Genomic DNA, 21,714 nt, shown 5'->3' with positions numbered 1-21,714 from the left:
TTTCTTTTCAAATACGATTATGCTTGTAAAACGTGGAACACTGGAACAAAACAACAACATCACCAATTTGTTATACCAATAAAACATATTCATTTTAAATTCGTCTATATACTATTGTACATTTACTCATTGATATAATGATGATGATACTATAGAAAGAAGAATTATCCTTCTGGAAAATATAGATGCTCAAAATTGGTTTGTTTGACTATTGTCACCATTTTTTTAGTCCTTACATAAGATCAGGTGGTGCGACTTTTGGTGGTTCTGTGATGGACGGTCACATTATATGCCTATTATACATGTACGAATACATCTTTCTGGTATATTCTTTCCAAAATATGCATTATTAAATTTATGATTATATTTCTACATTATGAGTGTATATTGGGTAGGCCGACTCACGTGTGCGTGTGTGTGTGTGTGTGTGTGTGTGTGTGTGTGTGTGAGGGTTTGTGTGTATAGGTGTGTGCATGCATATCTATAGACATATTGGGTATAGGATAACCAGCCTTCAAACACATCGGGTTCTGGCGTGGCATCAGTGGTTGTAAAATGAACGACGAACCATATTAATGGCATCCAACCTTAGAAGAACGAATCTTCGGACTGAAGAGCCTTCGGAATAACGAACCTTCGACATAACGAGCTGTAACCCTATAGACATATTTGGTATAGGACAACGGCGTAGCCAGGATTTGATCTTAGGGGGGCGGTTAGTCTGCGAGGGAGCGAAGCGACCGAGCCCGAGCGAGCGGAGCGAGCGATGGGGGGAAGGTGTGGCAGGGGGGTGTCCCCCCTCCCACGGTAAGAACTTTTTGCATTTTGATGTTGTAAATGGTGCAATTTGATGCATGTTTTTGCGCGTTTAATCGACGTGAAACAGTCCCACTTGTTTAAGGTAGCAGTATATTCTAGTGTAGATTATTATTGATAAATATGCCTATAAAATGGTATAAATTAAATACACTTCATGTATTAATTCTTTTCACTGAATATCATGAACGCGACTGAACCCGAGCGAGCGGAGCGAGCGAGGGGGGAGGGGAGGGTGTGGGAGGGGGGTGTCCCCCCTCCCACGGTAAGAACTTTTTGCATTTTGATGTTGCAAATGGCGCAATTTGATGCATGTTTTTGCTCGTTTTATCGACGTGAAACAGTCCCACTTGTTTGGTAGCAGTATATTTTATTGTAGATTATTAATGAACAATTTGCCTATAAAATGGTATCATTTAAATACACTTCTTGTGTTAATTCTTTTCACTGAATATCATGAACGCGACTGAACCCGAGGGAGCGGAGCGAGCGAGGGGGAGGGGAGGGTGGGGGAGGGTGTGGGAGGGGGGTGTCCCCCCTCCCACGGTAAGAACTTTTTGCATTTTGATGTTTTAAATGGTGCAATTTGACGCATGTTTTTGCGCGTTTTATCGACGTAAAACAGTCCCACTTGTGTAAGGTAGCAATATATTTTGATGGACACTTCTTATGTTAATTCTTTTCACTGAATATCATGAACGCGACTGAACCCGAGGGAGCGGAGCGAGCGGAGCGAGCGAGGGGGGAGGGGAGGGTGTGGGAGGGGGTGTCCCCCCTCCCATGGTGAGAACTTTTTGCATTTTGATGTTTTAAATGGTGCAATTTGATGCATGTTTTTGCGCGTTTTATCGACGTGAAACAGTCCCACTTGTTTAAGGTAGCAATATATTTTGATGTAGATTATTATTGAACAATTTGCCTATAAAATGGTATCATTTAAGTACACTTCTTGTGTTAATTCTTTTCACTGAATATCATGAACGCGACTGAACCCAAGCGAGCGGAGCGAGCGAAGGGGGAGGGAGGGAGTGGGAGGGGGTTGTCCCCCCTCCCACGGTGAGAACTTTTTGCATTTTGATGTTGCAAATGGTGCAATTTGATGCCTTTTTTTTGCGCGTTTTAACGAGTTGAAACAGTCCCACTTGTTTAAGGTTGCAGTATATTTTAGTGTAGATCATTATCGAACAATTTGCCTATAAAATGGTATCATTTAAATAATCTTCTTGAATTAATTCTTACACTGGATACCATGAACGCTGTCTGCAGTTCAGCAATCAAACAGAAAAAGCATGCACACGAGGGTGTAGATAGGGGCATATCTACGCATATTTACGCAGGCCCCATCATATTTTTTTTCGCATTATGACCACAGTGTAATTCGCATGCATACAGACCTCGTGTTTATACCAAATCAAACTTCTGTACATTCTGATGAAGTCTCATCTGAATTATGTTTTGTATAATTTTCGTATTTATATACTTTATTGTGATATATGTGAGAAATATGAAAATAAATTGAAATGAAATGAAATGAAATGAAATATCCCCCCCAAAACGAAGGTGATTTTGCGTTTTCAGACCTGAAATTCAGCGATCTGGTGCAAATTTTTGGTGCAATACTTTTTCATCGAAGTGTTAAAATCACGGAATTTAGCTCTTATTCCGAATGTGCACCATCTGTGTGTATGTATAAAGTCTAGTGAGGTAGAGCTTATAGGGTAAGGGGGATTTCCCCTCCCGCTCGCGGAGCTTTTGTGTTTTTAAAATTGAAATAAAACGATCTGGGTATAGCCACAGTCTACTTCTATGCATGGTGGAAGGGGGGGGGGGGTGGGCGACCAGGGAGAAGGCGTGGGCGAGAGTTATCTCCACCCTTCCCTTCCGATGGAGCTTTTGCCTTTCTAAGGTTGAAATTGAGATATCTCGTATACGCATATTATGATGGAATCAACATTTTTTGGGAAATCACAAAAAAAAAAAAAAACTGATGGGGGGGGGGGGGGCTGAGGGAGGAAAGGGTCGATTAAAAGGGGAATTCCCCTTATACATGAGGGAACCTTGATTTTTCGGAATATAAGTGATAAGTCTTGTGCACTCAGAATTATTCGTATTTTTTTTTTGTAAATCTAAAAAGTGTACTAAGCTAGGGAAAGAGGCACAGAGGGGGAGGGTTTGGGAGGGGGATACCCCCTCCCAAGCACGAGAGATTTTGCATATTTTGAATTGAAATTCAACGATCTGGTGCACAATTTGAGTGAAATATTCAAAAAAATATCTTATCTGATGAAAGGTTGCAAAGGAGACCCGCTTCATGTGCATGCATACAGTAAACACGCATTTTTTTTTTCCGCCTCCCAAATCCCCGGTCCAAATCTTAGGGGGGGGGGGGGGGGGGGGGGGGGGGGGCGACCGCCCCCATCGCCCCCCCCCCCCCCCCCCCCCCTGGCTACGCCAGTGGTATAGGATAACCCAGCCTTCAAACACGCCGGGTTCTGGCGTGGCATCAGTGGTTGTGAAATGAACGATGAATCATAATGGCATCCAACCTTAGAATAACGAATCTTCGGACTGAAGAGCCTTCGGAATAACGAACCTTCGGAATAACGAGCTGTAATCCTATAGACATATTTGGTATAGGATAACCAGCCTTCAAACACATCGGGTTCTGGGGTGGCATCAGTGGTTGTAAAAACGATGAACGAACGATGAACAATGAACCATATTAATGGCATCCAAACTGAGAATTAGTACAGTGCCATCTGCTGAACAACAATTATATACAGTGAACTAGGACAAACCAAATGCAAGATATGGGTCAATTTTAGGGGATATCGTTTGATAGGAACAATTTACTAGAATTAAAGATGCACTGCTGTTTGTGCTTGATAGACACACATGTTAATACATGCATATTATACATGCATATACACACTAGAGCATTATGATTATGTAGGGCCTACATATTCATTGCTTTTTAAAGTTTCATAACGTTTCATACAAAGTGTATAAAAACAATGTTTGATTTTACTTTGTCAAACATTGATTAAAAGAAATTGAAGGATTTGGTCAGAATCGTTTCCCGAAGTCGGTATTTCGTTTCACTTCCTTTCATAGATATCATTTCATTTCATTACATTTCATATCGTTTTATATTATTTCATTTTGTCAGTATACAGTGCTACAACGGCTAGAAAATGGCGGTATAACATGTGTACATAATCATCATGCATAATGCGCAGTCCATACTCAGGCCTACATGAGAAAACATAGAAAGCAATGTCATGTCGAATCCACATTAAAAGACAGAACACATACTGTTAGTGGGGCAAAGAGAAAATAAGTGGAAAGCAGTGGACCGTCTCCATAGGCATAGCTTCAGAAGTAGAGTCTATGGAATGATGGTCAAGAATAAAACAAATAAACTCTCGTAATGGTGCGTTTACACCATGTTCCCGGCAGCATGGCAGCCACGTTTCAGGCCACCATGGACAAAACAGAATGGATGTGAGACAATGGGGTGAGACGGGATAGGCAAACATGACAGACTGTGGATGTCGTGTTAGATTGTTAAACTGTCAAAAAAAAAAAAGAACCACGGCAGTCCCGGTGCTAATGAGGATTATTGTGTGACGTGGTAAAACAGGGTGAACGAAACACGACGTCACGTAATAGCCCCTAACAAAACAAAAATTGCGACACTGTTATTACTTTTTTTTTCACTCTCTCTCTCTCGTAGCAAGGACGCATTGCTGAGTTAGATATTATTCGAAAATTTTAATCAGACAAAGTGGTTCCATTGCATTCTTAATGGGGCTGGCAATGAAACACACCCAAAAGGTGAAAAAAAGAAATCAAACAAATTTTGCATAGAAATGTGAACTGGTAACACACACACACACACACACACACACACACACACACACACACACACACACATATATATATATATATATATATATATATATATATATATATACATATATATATATATATATATATATATGAAGAGTTCTATCGCAAACCCAGCTAAATCAATTCTTGTTAAGTTGGAATATTTGTGATTAAAGCTGCAAAAAAACAACAACAACAACAGAGAAACTGATAAAAAACTATACGATATTTTTATGCATATCTTCTCAGATATTCCTACTTATGTCACCAGTGAGGTATTAATGGGAAAGGTTTCATTTTACTCTATCTGATGATGATTTTATTTTATTTTATTTTATTTCATTGGTTCCTGCATTATATCATTGCTCATGCAGATACATGAACATATATCATATACATTAATGGTACCATACATATACATGGATATACATGAATATTAGTTGCTAACAAAATGAGTTTTTTTCATTACCTTTAGAATATACAGCAATACATTTCTTCATTGCCTGTACAATGTCCAACAGAACAGTGATGCAATGAATAACGCAGAAGGGCTACAGCCTAAGCATTGCTTGATTTGTATACAGCCCTCGCACATAATACATAACATATAGGAAAATAGGGGGAGGGATGACTTGCATAGAGATAGGTTGGGAGAAATAGTCCATGGGCCAAGACCCGAAAAATGGGTTGGTGGTACCACCTGAGGTGGCACAACCTTTTTGGTGTCAGTTTGTTTGTCGGGCATAGATATGCTTATCAAGCTATGATAGCATTTCCAAATGAATAGCTTAGTCATAATAAATGATTTTTTTAACCAATTTGGTCTCGTTTTTATAACCCGATACTTCTGAATCGAAACTAACCGCTATACAAAGAAGAGCACTGTCTTCCGTATGTCCACAGGTGTTCTGTTGTAAACGCGGTGCGCTTAGTCTTTATTCTAGGCAGCGAAGGGAATATCCGAAGGGTTATGATGTCCACAGGTGTCGCGCGGTGCGCTTAGTCTTTATCTAGACCAATGTAACGTTATCATATCTAAAGTTCCTCATAAAAGGGATTATCTATACTGTTTTTATACTACCCTATCAACAAATACATCAGTTTTAAACAAAAATCACTCTGTTAATTTACAATATTATTCATTATAATGTATCGTAGTGTACCGGTACATTGTTTTAGCATTATCTTATATTGCTGGATGGAAATAAAGCGACATTGGCGTGGTATTAGCGTTTTCACCGTAACGTTTTCGCCGGAAAATGATAAATAATGGAAAAATACGGTAAAATTCACGAGGAATTGCTTTTTTGTTGTTGTTGTTGTTTTATACTAAAAGGATATACACTGTATCATACGCTTTGGATATTCCCTTTGCCGTCTAGAATAGAGACTAAGCGCTGTGGACATCATAACCTTTGGATATTCCCTTCGCTGCCTTGAATAAAGACTAAGCGCACCGTGTTTACAACAGAACACCTGTGAACATACCATAGAGCTGCATTTTACAGCTCTATGGAACATACAGAAGACAGTGCTCTTCTTTGTATAGCGGTTCAGGGGCGGATCCAGGGAATACCGCAACCGGCGCACGCCCCCCCCCCCTTTATTTTTTGTTGAAACAAAAGATTAAAAAGAAAAAAATGGGGGAGGGGTGCGTGCGCCCGCCCCCCTTTAATTTTGTAAACGCGCCCCCTCTTTACGGAATTCCTGGATCCGCCCCTGCGGTTAGTTTCGATTCAGGAGTATAGGGATATAACAAGGAGACCAAATTGGTTAAAAATTCATTTACTATGACTAAGCTACTCATTTGGAAATGCTATCATAGCTTGATAAGCATATCTGTGCCCGACAAACAAAATGACACCAAAAAGCTTTTGCCACCTCAGATGGTACCAATATCTGGCCGGGCCCATGGACTAAAAGGAAAGAGGAGAGGTCTGTCTGCTTTCGCTAATACACAAAGTTAGATCACCTGGATCACTGAATAGTAAAGCATGGCAAAGTATTTTCTCACTGAGGTACAGGTGAACAGTTACAGGTCATGGTCGGTTACATAACATTACGCAATAAATTCAGAACAACGATAATTCCACGAGGGACCTTAAGGCCGTGTCACACCGTTCCGGGCAAGCTACGCGGGCTTGTGGCGAGGAGGTAGTTTCCAGCATGTAGAAGATTTTCAGCGGGCGAACAAGAATGTTTGCAATTTTCATTCATGCCTTGTCATACCGTACGGGGGAAGTTTTGCGGCTTGACTTGCGGGGAAACAAATTTACTCCCCGGAGCTCTCCGCAGTTGGTCCGCACCTGACAGTATCTAGCGCGTAGTTGCCCGGAGGTGCTAACGCAAGTCCGATTTAACCGCAGCCAAGTTTTGAGCATGACCAAAACTTTTTCCGGGAATGTCCGTAGAGGTCCACGCAGAACGCCAGTAGGAGGCCCTTAGCGGCAGCACCTCCCAGGCAACTCCCACGCAGGTACTTCGCAGTCCCGTATGCAGCCAGGATGATGGAATTCTGTGGGATTTCAGCCATTCCATGAGAGGTATTCCTTCACTGAGTTGTCAGCCCCCACGCGACTGGTACAAAGGTCACACAGTAAACTCGCAAGTATAATTTAAGTAGAACGCGTCCAGCAAGTAAGACACATCTGACTCGCTCAAATCCTTTTCCGCCCTCAGGAATGCCCGGTATGCTAGAAAATCCCTACACGTAACAAGCCCGAGTAGCTTGCCCGGATAGGTGTGACAGGGCCTAAACACGGTTGCGGATAAAAAAAAAGAAAGAAATGCGTGCGCACCACCTGTTCACTACGGTTGAGATACATGCTAGGTACTGTCATGTGCGGATCATCTACGGGGACCTCCGGGTAGTCAAAATTGTTCTTTGCAAATCGCACGCAAGGCTTGACCGGAAAGGTATGACACGGCCTTTACTTTGAAAAGTTTAAAAATGGAGCTTTGGTCATTTTGCAATGAAACTCTTCATATATATATATGGGTGAAAACGTTAAACGATGTACAATTGGCCATTTTCGGGCTTTGCGATATTCAAACCCTTGTAAAATTGTCACCTGTGGGTGTTTTTCATAGTTTTATGTATTATTTGGTAGGGGAGGGTTGTGCCTTTCAGAAAATATACACTTTGTATTGTTGTTACCGCATTTCCTTAAAAAATAATGCCTTAAAGCTGAAAAAATTGACAAAAATACATATTTTATGAAAAAATCCCAGAATCAGACGTCGCAATTTTTGTTCTTATCCAATTCTACAGCTTTGTTTTTCCTTGTGAGTAAGCCCACATACTCCAACTATTTAATCAAGTACTTCTGCCATGAACGTGTTTATTATTTATCTTATCAGGAACTTTTGAATTCACTCATGTCTGAAAAAGAACGTCTCTGAATGAATTATCTTTTCCTTGACGCAAAAACTCCAGGATGAATATGAAAACATGTAAGGCTATATTTATTTAGCGTCTTATCCATACTACCATTCCATCAAAATTTGTGAGTGAGCTGTATAAAATAATCGCGTGGTGGCTCATTAAAGAAAATTATACTGAATAACCATCAGAGATGTTCGATTGGTTAATGGTGTCATTAATGAAAGTTGATTATGCTTGAGATAAAAACTGGTGATCAGTACGTCAGTGTGAGCCAGGCGATTATGACGATTGGCAACAAGAGCAACATACTGTCCATAAAAATGAGTTCTGGTTGAAAATCCAAATTGGCAAACGTCTCTGATCAAAGCGAATGTCTCTGATTGAAAATCTCTAAAGGGATATTCCCTCATCTGACACTTACACACTGCATGATACCTTATTTGCGCGCTTATATTACGCACTGACGCGCCATCCTGGAATCGAGTCGGCATAATTCAACAACGGAAATGCCCACAAATCCTGAAAATGTGAGTAATAACAAAAACTTTCCTGGTGTTTGTGCCGATTTATAACAGTTATCATTCCGTAGATTTGCCAATTAGTATCATCTGTGAAATTATGTATTCTAACCTTTGGATTAGAAATAAATTAAAGAAGGATAGACAGTAAATATGGAAGATTCTACATGAAGATCAAAGACCGCTCGTCTCTGAGCAAAATGAAAAACGTCTCTGATAATTACTGTTTCATGAAATAAAGACATCCATTCTACAAATTATGAGAACATTAAAGTAAAATTAGGTCTGGATGGGTGCGGTTAGTATTATAGGAACAAGAAGAACAAAGTTTACACGGGCGTGTTGTAATATTAAGAAAAATGAAGCTTCCTGAAAGATGTTGAAAATATGTAGAAGAGTTTCAAATTTAAGGTTTTCTGTTGATTTAGCAAGTGTAAACACATTGCCTGGACAGAAACTGTGTTTTATGACTAGTAATAGGTCAGTAGTCTATGATTATAATGTAGTAGTCACTTTAAATTGCGTATTTTTTGTGAGAGAAGAAGAAATGTAAGAAAAACAGGTTTAGGTCAGGGACGTTCTCTGAACAAATAAGATCTGTTCTCAAACCAATATTAATGACCCATCATGGCGAATTGCTGCCTACGTTTGAAGCACATAGGTTCCTCAATCCAAATATAATGCTAATATCTTGTAAAAATCAAACCCATTAAGTACTGATAAGCAAAGATGTTTACGTCAGAGACGTTATACGGGACGTTTTACATATTTTCAACTACTACAATTGGGAGTAGATCTTTCATTATTCCACAGTAGATGGCCCTCGTATACATACATTGTTCTAGGTAATTTGCGCAATCTAAAAACAATGATGATTTTATAATTTTGATCAGAGACGTTCATTTTGTGCGTACATTGCTCCAGTGCATGGCAAGTTAACTTTAATATCATTTTTACTCTATTTTTTTTTCTTACAGCAAGATGGGAAGACCGGATGGATTGTAAACAATCCGAATATCCTGTTTAGGATCTTTAGTCTCAGTCATGTTCATGGAGCCTACAAGTTCCAGACCACGGCCGTGGTACTGGCAAGACCGGACGGATATCTTGGAGGTGCCATCTGTTTACACAATGATGACTTTCCCAACCCCGGTTTCAGGTGTCGCAAGCGACGCAGTCGATATTATGCACTGATTGAGGACATTGAATACCAAATGAAGGAGAAATTCAGTTCAATGTTATAATGCCGACTCCGTTTTTAATGCACTCTACTACGTTTGCTTTTGAGCCTGTGAAATTTGAGGCTTATACGCTAAGAAGTAAAGGTTCAAATGATTTGCACCCAATTTCAAACAATAGCAGGACACACTTGAACCCTTAATTATGTTTCATTGCACCCTTACGTAACTGCCTTTTTGAATTTATGCCAATTTCTGCAAATAAGGTTTTTGTACAGTGGATAAGAATATGCAAATGAGTGAGCTAACCATGTCATAACCTCCCCATGTTCCATTGATCGTGTACAAAAAATAACGAAAATTTAATGTTTCTGGCATTGAAATCTGAAACATAATGCTATTCCTGGTTGATTACCTTCGGAATAGTGATCAGTTACATATATACCCGGATTTAAGCCTGGGGCATAATTATGTTTGAATGAAAAACTGGAAATTTCAAAATATTATGTTCAAATGTTATGGCAAGTTGTGAGGGGATGACATGCTCATTTTGCCATTTGCAGATTCATAATGACCATTCAAAAACTGTTTACTGAAGAACTAGCGAAACTTCAAAATGTCACAACCTTCTCATTTTTGTGGAGCCCGTATGATTTTCTTTCTTATCAGCGAATAACTTTATACATTTGGGCTGAATTTCCCCTTTAATGGGCCTTTTTTCATTTGGAAGTAAGGTGAAATATTCTAGTGATATTTTTGAGGTTTGTAAGCCAAATACATGAGAAAAGGAAACATACTAACGTCTGTAATGAAACAAGAAAACGTCTATTAAGAATGTCCCTTACCTAGTTTCCACTATGAACACTATAATGCATCGCCTTTGAGTTGAAGGAAGAAGGATTAATAATCCCCCAACGATGTGACAGATAAAATGTGATATTGTTATGTTATCATTGTTAACCTCTTGAAAGAGGTTTTCAGTTCACTTTTGGTCAACAAACAGTTGCTATACCATACTGTCGATATTCTTTTGAGTTTGGTGTTGTGGCGAGTGCATTACATTGTTTACAATTTATATCTGCCATAGTATGAAAAAAAAAAGCGCAGCGAAACTTGATGCTTCTAGGATAAGCAAAGGTTAATTACAGCTTTCTGAGACGACATCATAACAGTGGCCCATGTACGGTCCCTAATGAAAATCCAAACTGGCTTATACTCATACAATCATATTTTAGACTAAGGGGTCAAATTTTAAATTAATATCAATAAATTTGTGTTTACCTTTGTTATAGATTTGGACTACAATTGAAGCAAACATATACAAAATTGATAGCGTGTGGGCACACCTGCATATACACCTGAAGGTAAAATGCAAAGTAGTGGTCATCATAAACAAAAACAATTCTCGACATTTAGGCCTAGGTAAATGATTTCTCAATGAATGTGGAATGTCCAGTTGTGAGCATCTTTTAAAATAGGGAGTTTGATGTTTAATATTAGTGATAACTTACAGCCGAAACGTCCCTGATGGAAAAGCTCTCTGATATAAATGAGTAATTAGGTAAAGTAGTTGAAATTGCAATTTTTTCATGTAATTTTTTGCTTCTTTTGACCATAACTTCAAAAATGTACCTTTATATGTAGTGACCAATACATCATTTAGAAGGTATTGTTTTGTACTTTATGACAGAGACCGTACTTTAAAATCTTCTAAAATGGACTTATCGGTTTTTGCGAGCAAACTCTTCATATATGTGTATTACATATGTGACCCTGCACCTCAAAACAAACAAAAATTCGCCAGACATAAAATTTTAGTTAAGACCATATTCTGAAAAAGCAGACTTTAAGCTTTAAAATGATGTATAACTCAATACAAACGGACCCTCCTAACCTATCTAAATATTGGAAAGAAAGCACAAACTCAATAAAAGTGTGAACTGAGAAAAGAGGCTCTGAAGTACAGTGTCTATTCAAGCGCTTAATCTTTACCAAGCCATGCTGGCTGTGCGATGAATGGGACAAAAAACAGGAAGTAAACCACCAGAGTAACACCAATGAAGGGATTATCAGATTAAACTGAGATTAAACAGGCATCATCAACACATTCTGTCCATAATTAATCCCAACTTTCAAGCTGTAGCACTATCCTTTGAAAAGTTATTAGAGTTGAAAGTGAAGAGTGTGGATAAGGTTTTTCAGAAATGAAAAAGGGATTCCAAAGATACACCTAACCACACTATTCTACCTAAAATGTTCGAGATAAACTGCTTAAAAAAACACACACACACACACTTTCCTGCCGGTTTTATGATACCAAATTTTAGCATAATGTAAAAGAAGACCCGCTCTTTCAGAAAATTTGACAAAAGTCAAGTTCGACTAGGTAGACCCATTTCACTTATTTTCAGTCCTCACGCAAAATTAGTGTGCGCGACTTTATGTTCGTTTTGAGGTGCACGGTCACACATAGTTATATATATATATATATATATATATATATATATATATATATGTATATATATATATATCTAAAACATGCGCTAATTTCCTCGCCAGGATAAAGCGTTTTAATGCCATTTTAGGTTTTAATCTCATACATATATATATATATATATATATATATATACCTTATATATTATTATATATATAAGATAATTCGCTATACATATAACACATGCGAACATACAAGCAAAACCCAACGGAAAAAAAAAAACACCCATGACATTATGTCTACCTCCCCCTTTTGTCATTTTGAGATAAACACCGGATCCGCTTCCTCCAGTTAATCCGGATATCACCTTCATTGGGATGCTACAGGGGAAACTACAGTCGGATCTCGGTTATCCGGCCATCTCTTATCCGGACTTCTCTATCACCCGGATATGTTCACGCAGTAAAGACAAAAAAACAAAACAAAAAACAAATGCGATTTCAAATAATTAAAACTCCTGCAAAGCTCAAGCGACTTACATATTATGATCCCATCGGTGACACTATATTTACTCCTGCGACAATAGCTCCGGTCTTATTTTCTCGAAGGACTTAGGCTTAGGATTTGGGTTGTGATAGGGTTATAGGTTTAGTTTGATGTGAGGATTAGGATTAGGGTTATTAAAATGTTATGTTTGCGGGTAGAATATTTTATATTTGGCTAAGCGGACAAATCTTAAGGGGAGCATATTTGTCGCAGGGGAAAATGCATGTCATGGAAACAATCCCAAACAGAAACATATTATGAAGTTTACTCTAAAATGTTTTAATTTCCGTAAAAACGGACTGCAGTTTTGATAGGCTAGCGTATTAGAAAAAACATGTCAAACGAAAAAGGCAAACAGAAAGACTTCATATCTGTGCTGAGGCTTTTTATCTTTTGATTTAACGCATTCGTTCCGGTGTCATCTGTGACTCCTGTGAAGAAGATGATAATGATCACCGGTGTAAAATGTAGCCAAAATACCAATGTGTGATGTTGACTTAGTATTTATCTCTCTTTCTTTTTCACTTGATAGACTAAAAAACAGAAAAAATAAAGAAACACTCTCTCTGCACCAGAATGTACTCTGTGGACACTGGTGGATATGTGATGCTTTATTCGTCGCACAGTATGATATACCGTTTATACTAAATATTTCCGTTAAACATTTTTCATGGACATAATCATGCAATCATCAATCAGATGAAAAAAAAAAGAACGACAGCTTCACAGTGTCAGGAGTCTAGCGAATGCTTTCTGAAATAAAAGTGGGAAGCAGACCATTTTTTTTTCGTTGTGTATCATTGTTCTCCTTAACTAGTTCATGATGACTGTTTTTTGTTATGATATTTGTGTAAGATCAAGTTTAAGTTCGAGTTCAACTTCATTTTCATTTTCATTTAATACCGAAAATTATTTGCAACTATGCCAACAATGCCATTTAAGATCAAGTAAAGATATATGTGACCGTGCACCTCAAAACGAACATAAAGTCGCACACACTGATTTTGCGTGAGGACTGAAAATAAGTGAAATGGGTCAACCTAGCCGAACTTGACTTTTTCATATTTTCTGAAAGAGCGGGTCTTCTTTTACATTATGCTAAGATTTGGTATTATGAAACGGGCAGGAAAGTGTGTTTTTTTTAGCAGTTTATCTTGAACATTTTTGGTAGAATAGTGTGATTAGGTGTGTCTTTAGAATCCCCTTTTCATTTCTGACAAACCTTGTCCACACTCTTCACTTTCAACTCTAATAACTTTTGAAAGGATAGTGCTACTCTTTTGAAAGTTGGCATTAATTATGAACAGAATGTGTTAATGAGGCATGCCTAATTTCAGTTTAATCTAATAATCCCTTCATTGTTGTTACTCTGGTGGTTTACTTCCTGTATTTTGTCCCATTCATCGCACAGCCAGCACGGTTTGGTAAAGATTAAGCGCTTGAATAGACACTGTACTTCAGAGCCTCTTTTCTCAGTTCACACTTTTCCTGAGTTTGTGCTTTCTTTTCAATATCTAGATAGGTTAGGAGAGTCCATTTGATTTGAGTTATACATCATTTTAAAGCTTAAAGTCTGCTCTTTCAGAATATGGTCTTAACTAAAAATTCATGTCTGGTGACTTTTTGTTTGTTTTGAGGTGCAGGGTCACATATAGAATTACAGAATTATAAAAATGAATATGAACCGCATGCCCATGGGACAAAACGCACGAGGAACAAACGGATGACGCATAAAACGTATATCGAACGTGAGAGATCCATTCATATGACGGCTATCGGGCTATAAATACTTCCATCATCTTGGGTCGTTCTGGCTCTATTACCTCTACACTTCACTTCACATCTCATCAGCTTCTATAAATAAGCCAAAGGGATCGAAAGCAAAGACTTGGCTTTTTCCTCAATATGTGGCTTCTTTTGCTAGACCTTTGAAACTACTTTCTTCATTGTGGTCCCAAATATCACTTACATGCAGGTTCATCCAAAAGTTTCTCACTTTACACAAAGTCACTTTCATACATGCCCGGTGTTACTTAAAAAATGAAGCTTTCTCTATGTTTTCTATTTTCTGTTTTTTTTTTATAGATGTTTAATTATGGTGATTAACAGCTGGATCAACATTGATTTCCTCAAGTAAAGACACATAATTATTCTTCATTGAACTCATCCAGTGCATTAGAAGATCATGAAGTCAAAGAACATTTTACTGCATTCAAAATATCAATGTCAGCAATACATTTTTTTTTTTCAAGCTGGGACATGGACTCAAGGTTTTGAGCCGTCTCTTTTTTTTCTCTCAAACAGTTTCTATGATACATCAATTCTAATGCAGGACAGTAAGATGATTCATTTAGATTTCCTAATGCTATTCGAACTTTGTCACTGTGAGTTTCAATTTGATGACATAAATAATCTTTCACTCATTGTCTCACTTTCAACTCAAAGTTCACCACTTTTGGCATCAGAGCAATGAAACTCACAATTTTTAGCTAATGAATATCAAACAATTTATCCCAGCCGATGCCCAGTCACATTGTACACAGTGCTTCATCGCCCCATAAGAGCAAATTTGATCAGGGCTGCCCTTTGACTTAATTCAAGAAAATTGAGAAAGACAATAGCTATAAAAGGATTTGTTTTACTACATCATTACATACAATGAAATGGATACTCCTATTACCATTTTATTGATTTAATATCAAGGCGATGCAACGTTTCTTTATTTTTAAAGGGGAGGGGTGTCAAAATCGTCATTCAAGACAGAAGAAAAACAAAAGACAAGAGAAATATAAAAATCCTTTATATTTTTGAGGTGTGATTTTCCGCTGAAAGTCAGCTAACAAGCAAAATCCAAACAAAAACAAGAACAAAGTCCTCATATTTTTTTTTCTGCTACTTCCCTCCCATCTAGTGTATTTTTCATGCAAAAAAGTGTGGGATGCAAACATTGATTTCTGTAAAGTAGAGGGGGGGGGGGGGGGAGAGAAAACCCTCCACCAAGCTCCTCCCCAAACCCCTTTTTGATAATCTCAGAGAGAGAAAAAAAAATCAGACACAGATTGAGGGGTCTACTGAAGTGTTTGTTGTCTCTGGTCGTGCTGGTTGGTACCATGTTACCGATTCCTGAAAGCATGTGTATACCACCAGCTACTACAGACTGCCGTGGAAAGACTATGCAGGGTTTTGGTTCCCATCTTCGTGCACCCCAGTGATTTACAAATTGGTTTTCAAAGATCACTTCGGCAACAAGTGTACTGTGCAGTCTTCAGTATTTATGCTTGCAACCCATACATCGACAGGGTTTACTACCACAGGAAATGGCTGCAACGTCCATCCAGAGGAATTAACTATTTACTTTGTAAGCCTGCCGAGAAGGGTGGGGGGGGGGGGGGGGGAGGGTGCATGGTTACGTACATTGAAAGTATACTTGTCGGAATTAGCTCGTGTGTGTTATGAATGATGACTTTACGTAGGAGCCCCAAGTGTGCTTCCAATTTTGTATTTTTTTTAATAGGGGGGTTAAAAATTATGCAATATAAATGAAGACGCTCATTAATTTGATGAGTTTTCAGCTTCTACACTGTTTCACTGCGCTTATGGTGTGATCCATTACAGTCAAGGCGTTAATTGCTGTAAGGGGCGAATACAGGAGTTTGTTCAACCCACCCCGCAGAAAAGGCTTGACCAGACAGGATGATAGATGGGACCTCCATGGATATCCCCAGGTAGTATGTGGTTCCAAATTGTGGTATCAGTAGAATCTTACAGGTCACTTTTCATCATTATTTGTTGGAACAAACGTAAAAAAGTCTTTGCACGCCAAGACTACTACACCCACCACTAGCACTGCTAAAGGCGCCAGTGCCAGTGGTGCGTGTAGTAGTCTTAGCGCATGCAGACTTTTTCTTCGACAAACAAGGTGTTTTGAGTGCAAACTAACTTTTCATGCCAAGCTGGGTTCGGTGTAGTGTAGTTTCTAGCCGCTTTTATTTCGTCTTTGTTTCTCCGAGTTGCAGCAAGCCAAGTGAGAGCGCATGCCGAGTAGTCTAGTGGGATTTGGGGAAAATATGAATGTTAGAGGCATTTTTTAGTAAAAGTTGGGAACCGGTCTATTTTTTATAATTCAAGTACGCTGAATCCAAAACTTCTAGTTCCCAAGCGTAATTTTGAGTCTAAGAGCATCTAATTTACATAAACAAGCCGCCGATCCATTGCTTTTAAGGTGTTTCGATGATCTAATTTTCATAAACTGTCCACAGCAATGCAAAAATAGTAATAATTTCAGAAATCAAGGTGCAGAGACAATACCTAGGTCATCAATTGTTTATAACATTCACTTATATATGCAAATTAAGAAGGGAAATATGCAAATTAGGAGTTGACGCTAATACAGCAATGCATTACCGCATATGCACATGTATAGTACTTATAAGTTCACTTGTTTTTAGTCGTTTTAACAAGTTATCGGGCAAACAAAAAGTACATGGTGTCATCAGAGTCCAATCAAAATTAAGCCCTGCAATCCATCAATTCAAAAGAAGTGAATAAAACATATGCAAATATCTATGCAAATTAGTATACAAGAGGATAAAGAACTGGCAGGTTTCTGCATTCTACAGGGCATTGCCGCAATATATGAATCTGAATCATAATCCTGATGATAGCCATAATCCTGATCATTGTATCAAAACCAGTTCACGATTCCTTTTGTGTGATAAACAGATGCAAGAACCAACTTCAAGTATTAAAATAAAGCACGCATCTTATTTGCATAACGTATTTTCCCTTAAAACAAATTACGTTTCGTTGTCAAAATGTTCCTTGGCGTAGTGAAAAATAGATAAGCTATCGGTCAAACAAAGTGTCATTGTGTCATCAGAGTCCGAGGAAAATCAAGTACTGGAATCAACAGATTCGGACAAACAAATAAATGAAAAACAATATTTGCAATTACGTATGCAAATTGGTAAGCAAGAGGCTAACCTACGACAGTCTTCGAGATTCTACAACACATTGCTGCCAATCTGAATCATAATTATCATATCAAGACCTAAGTTGATGATTCTTTTGTGATAAAGAGATACAAGCAAACACGCTATAATAAATACCTTAATAATCTGATTTGCATAATGAATTATGCAAATAGCTGGCCATTTATATGAATATTTTCCCTAAAACAAGTCTTGCTATCAAAATGTACCTTGGCGTACTGAAAAACAGATAAGTTATTGGACAAACAAGGTGCACATTTTAGTGTCGTCAAAGTCCGAGGTAGATCAAGTACTGGAATCAATCAATAAAAAAGAACAGACTGAATAACACTTACGGAAATATTTTTGCAAATTGGTATTCAAGAGGCCGTAGACCAGGCAGGTTTCGAGATTCTACAACGCACTACCGCAATAATGAATATGTTTCATAACAGTTATTACATCAAGATCTGTTTAAGATTCCTGTTGTGATTAAGAGATACAAAAATTAACTGCAACTACTAAACAATACACCTCTATCATCTCATTTGCATGATGAATTATGCAAATATTTACCCTTTTTCTATGCATATTTTCCACCAAAACAAGGTCTTGCTAGCAAAGTGTATCATGGCGTCATGAAAGAAGGATAAGTTATTGGGCAATCACATCACTATACATTGCTCGATCATGGATCAGTGCAAGGTCACTTCATCTTTCCCAGTACCTTGTCGTTTTCATTGGATAAATTGATATAAATATTTTCGAATCTGCAGTTGAATGTAAAATCAATTGGCAACTTTCATAAATCTCGTCTGCGAACATAATTTATGTCTTTCTTAATCTATCTCTTTACCTACTCTACAGGCTCAACAAAAAAAAAATGTAAGAAAAATCCTGGAATATTGGAAACAGAAACGACTGATGACTTTATAATTCTTCAGTTATTAACACCTTTATATTTTGGCTGTCGAAGAAACATAATCTGAGTCGAAAAGTATATTTCCCAATCGAGCTGAATTAATCTACATTCATGCAAGGTTTGCATCATCACATTGTCGCTAACATGCACACACTGCTGTACATCGTAGGCCTGATTTGTGACATTTGCATCGAAACGTTCTGCATTACTTTCGCATGCACATGACATCATCTCAAGGCAACTTTGCAGGATTGGAGCTAGATACATCAGTACAGGCTGTAGGCCAGATCAAAACGTTCCCACCCCGCATTGTCTACTGGCACAGTGAGGTTTCTCTTTTATCTTTTTAATTTTTTGTTTTATACCGGAGTATCGTCGTTGAACTGCTTCCGCGAGCGTTCAGTTTACTTTTGCCTTTAAGATGGGCGGAACATATTTTGTGCCAAACGAGCGTGATGTATCTTTTGAATAGAATATAAGTTTATTCTTACTGACTGATAAGACGACTGATAACAACCAAGTTCTTGAAATCCTTTAGTTTTCTTCTCGTACAAGCAGCATCCTTGATGATTGTGAGTTCTTGATTACTTGCTTTACTAAGAGTGTTACTGTCAGTATCAGTCTGGCAGAAAAAAAAAGCATAACTCCAGTTATACGGAATAAGGCCTCTTTAAGGTAGCTATCGGATCGATGTTATCCCTCAAGAGAACAAAAGTAACTTCATGTTCGTAAGGTGGTGGAAAACCCAGGTCCTCCATAAAAAGATCCATGTCCTAATTCATGGGCAGAAATTCAAGTGACAACATGGATATTCAAAACCTATACTTGATAAAGCATATAATGAGAGGCAAAACGGCCACCATTTGTGACCGTGCACCTCAAAACGAACGTAAAGTCGCACACACTGATTTTGCGTGAGGACTGAAAATAAGTGAAATGAGTCAACCTAGCCGAACTTGACTTTTTCATATTTTCTGAAAGAGCGGGTCTTCTTTTACATTATGCTAAAAGTTGGTATCATAAAACGGGCAGGAAAGTGTTTTTTTTTTTTAGCAGTTTATCTCGAACATTTTTGGTAGAAAAGTGTGATTAGGTGTGTCTTTAGAATCCTTTTTTCATTTCTGAAAAACCTTTTACACACTCTTTACTTTCAACTCTAATCACTTTTGAAAGGATATTCAAATCAATTCAATTCAATATAGGTTTATTGACAATAAAAAGAACATGCAGCTCAATAGCTGAAATTGTTCATTTTACAATTAAAACACATATACGACATTGTAAAAAAAAACATATATATATATACAAATGTAATTGAAATTGGGTATCAAAATGAATACTGTGTGAATATGACGGAAACACTGTTCAGGGCCTGTACAAACAGATGAAACCTTGATATTTCAACCGGTCTCAAATCCTTGACCTTGGACCCCAGACCCAGAGATTACCAAGAAAATAATCGACAAAAAGTACATGCATAGAAAAACAAATATGTTTTTTGTTTCATTAGTTACAACCATTGACTTCTTAACCCTCAATAAAAATGCATGTATTAACATGATTAAGATTATCAATAATGCTTTACAGATTGCACATTACGTTTATAAAAAACAAATAATTAAACAAACCATTGAGTAACTGAACTAAGCATGGAATAATTAAATTTCTAAAAAATTCAATTATAAGTATACATCAGAAAAAAAAACGTATGAATATAAACAAACTCAAAGTGTCGCTATGGCACAAAGTGTTGCTCTCCCAACAAGTCTACAGCACATCTCAGCAATATATAACAACATTCCAACACAATTGACAAAACATAAGAAAAGCGTTGTATTTATCACAAAGGTGTTGAGCGCTCACCCCCCCCCCCCCCCCCCACCAGGTCCAATTCAAAGAACATGCACGTACAATTGTAATTGAAAAGAAAAGAAAAAAGGATATCTAAAAATCCAACAATTTTCAAAGAACACCTAACCTATCACAATTCATACATAAAAACCTAAAAAGCATAAAAAGTCAGCACCAAACAACAACCCTCAGCATCCAACCTGGCCCTTGACCCTTGACCTTTGATCCCATGACCTCAAAATTCTCAATTAAACAAACCAGTGAGTAGCTGAACTAAACACAAAATAATTAGATTTCCGAACTATAAAATAATCAAATTTGATTATAAATATATATCACAAAAGATCATAATGTATACAAACTCAAAGTGTCGCTATTGCACAAAATGTGGCTCTCCCAACAAATCTACAGCACATCTCAACAATATATAGCAATATTCCAACAAAATTGACAAAACATAAAAAAGCGTTGTATTTATCACAAGGCATTGAATGCTCACCCCCCCCCCCCCCCCAACCAGGCCCAACACACAAAAAAAAAAATCCACGTTATTAAAAAGAAAAGAAAAAAAACCCGGATATATAAAAATCCCAACATTTTCAAGTACACCTAACCTATCACAATTCATACGTCAAAACATAAAAAAAACATACAAGGTCAGCACCAAACAACAAATCCTCAGCACTCCAACCTGGGCCTGATTCTTGACATTTGATCCCACGATCTCAAAAATCTCAAAGAATCAATGGCGGGCAGTACATCAACAATTGACATTTGACCTTTTTGGACATCAACAAAATACACATGAAATTTACTATAAAGAAATAAAGAGAGAATACTTTACAAAAGGTCGGGAAAATTGCACATTGTTGAAAACAAAAGCCTACAGACCATTGAGTAGTCTCACTAAGCAAGGGATTGTCGAGTTTCTAAAACGTTGTGTTCTGGTTCGGGGGATGTCGATGTTTGACGAGTTCCTGAGGCTACGAGTTGTTAGTTGAGAGCGCTGAGGTGGAAGCATGTCACGGTGACGGGTAGAGCGAAGGAGGGATTTCCCAAATCTGGTGAGAAGGGAATTCCTTCTTTCAGCTAACGATTCGATGTTCATATCACGAAGAGCATCTTCATAGTGGACACGATAGTGCTACTGCTTTGAAAGTTGGCATTAATTATAGACAGAATGTGTTAATGAGGCATGCTTAA

The sequence above is a fragment of the Diadema antillarum genome, unplaced genomic scaffold, assembly GCF_040938485.1.
Source record: "Diadema antillarum isolate AM-2024a unplaced genomic scaffold, OU_Dant_1.0 seq00001214_RagTag, whole genome shotgun sequence".
In the NCBI taxonomy this organism is placed as follows: Eukaryota; Metazoa; Echinodermata; class Echinoidea; order Diadematoida; family Diadematidae; genus Diadema; species Diadema antillarum.
The sequence above is the reverse complement of the archived record's forward strand: the minus strand, read 5'-3'. Positions refer to the sequence as shown.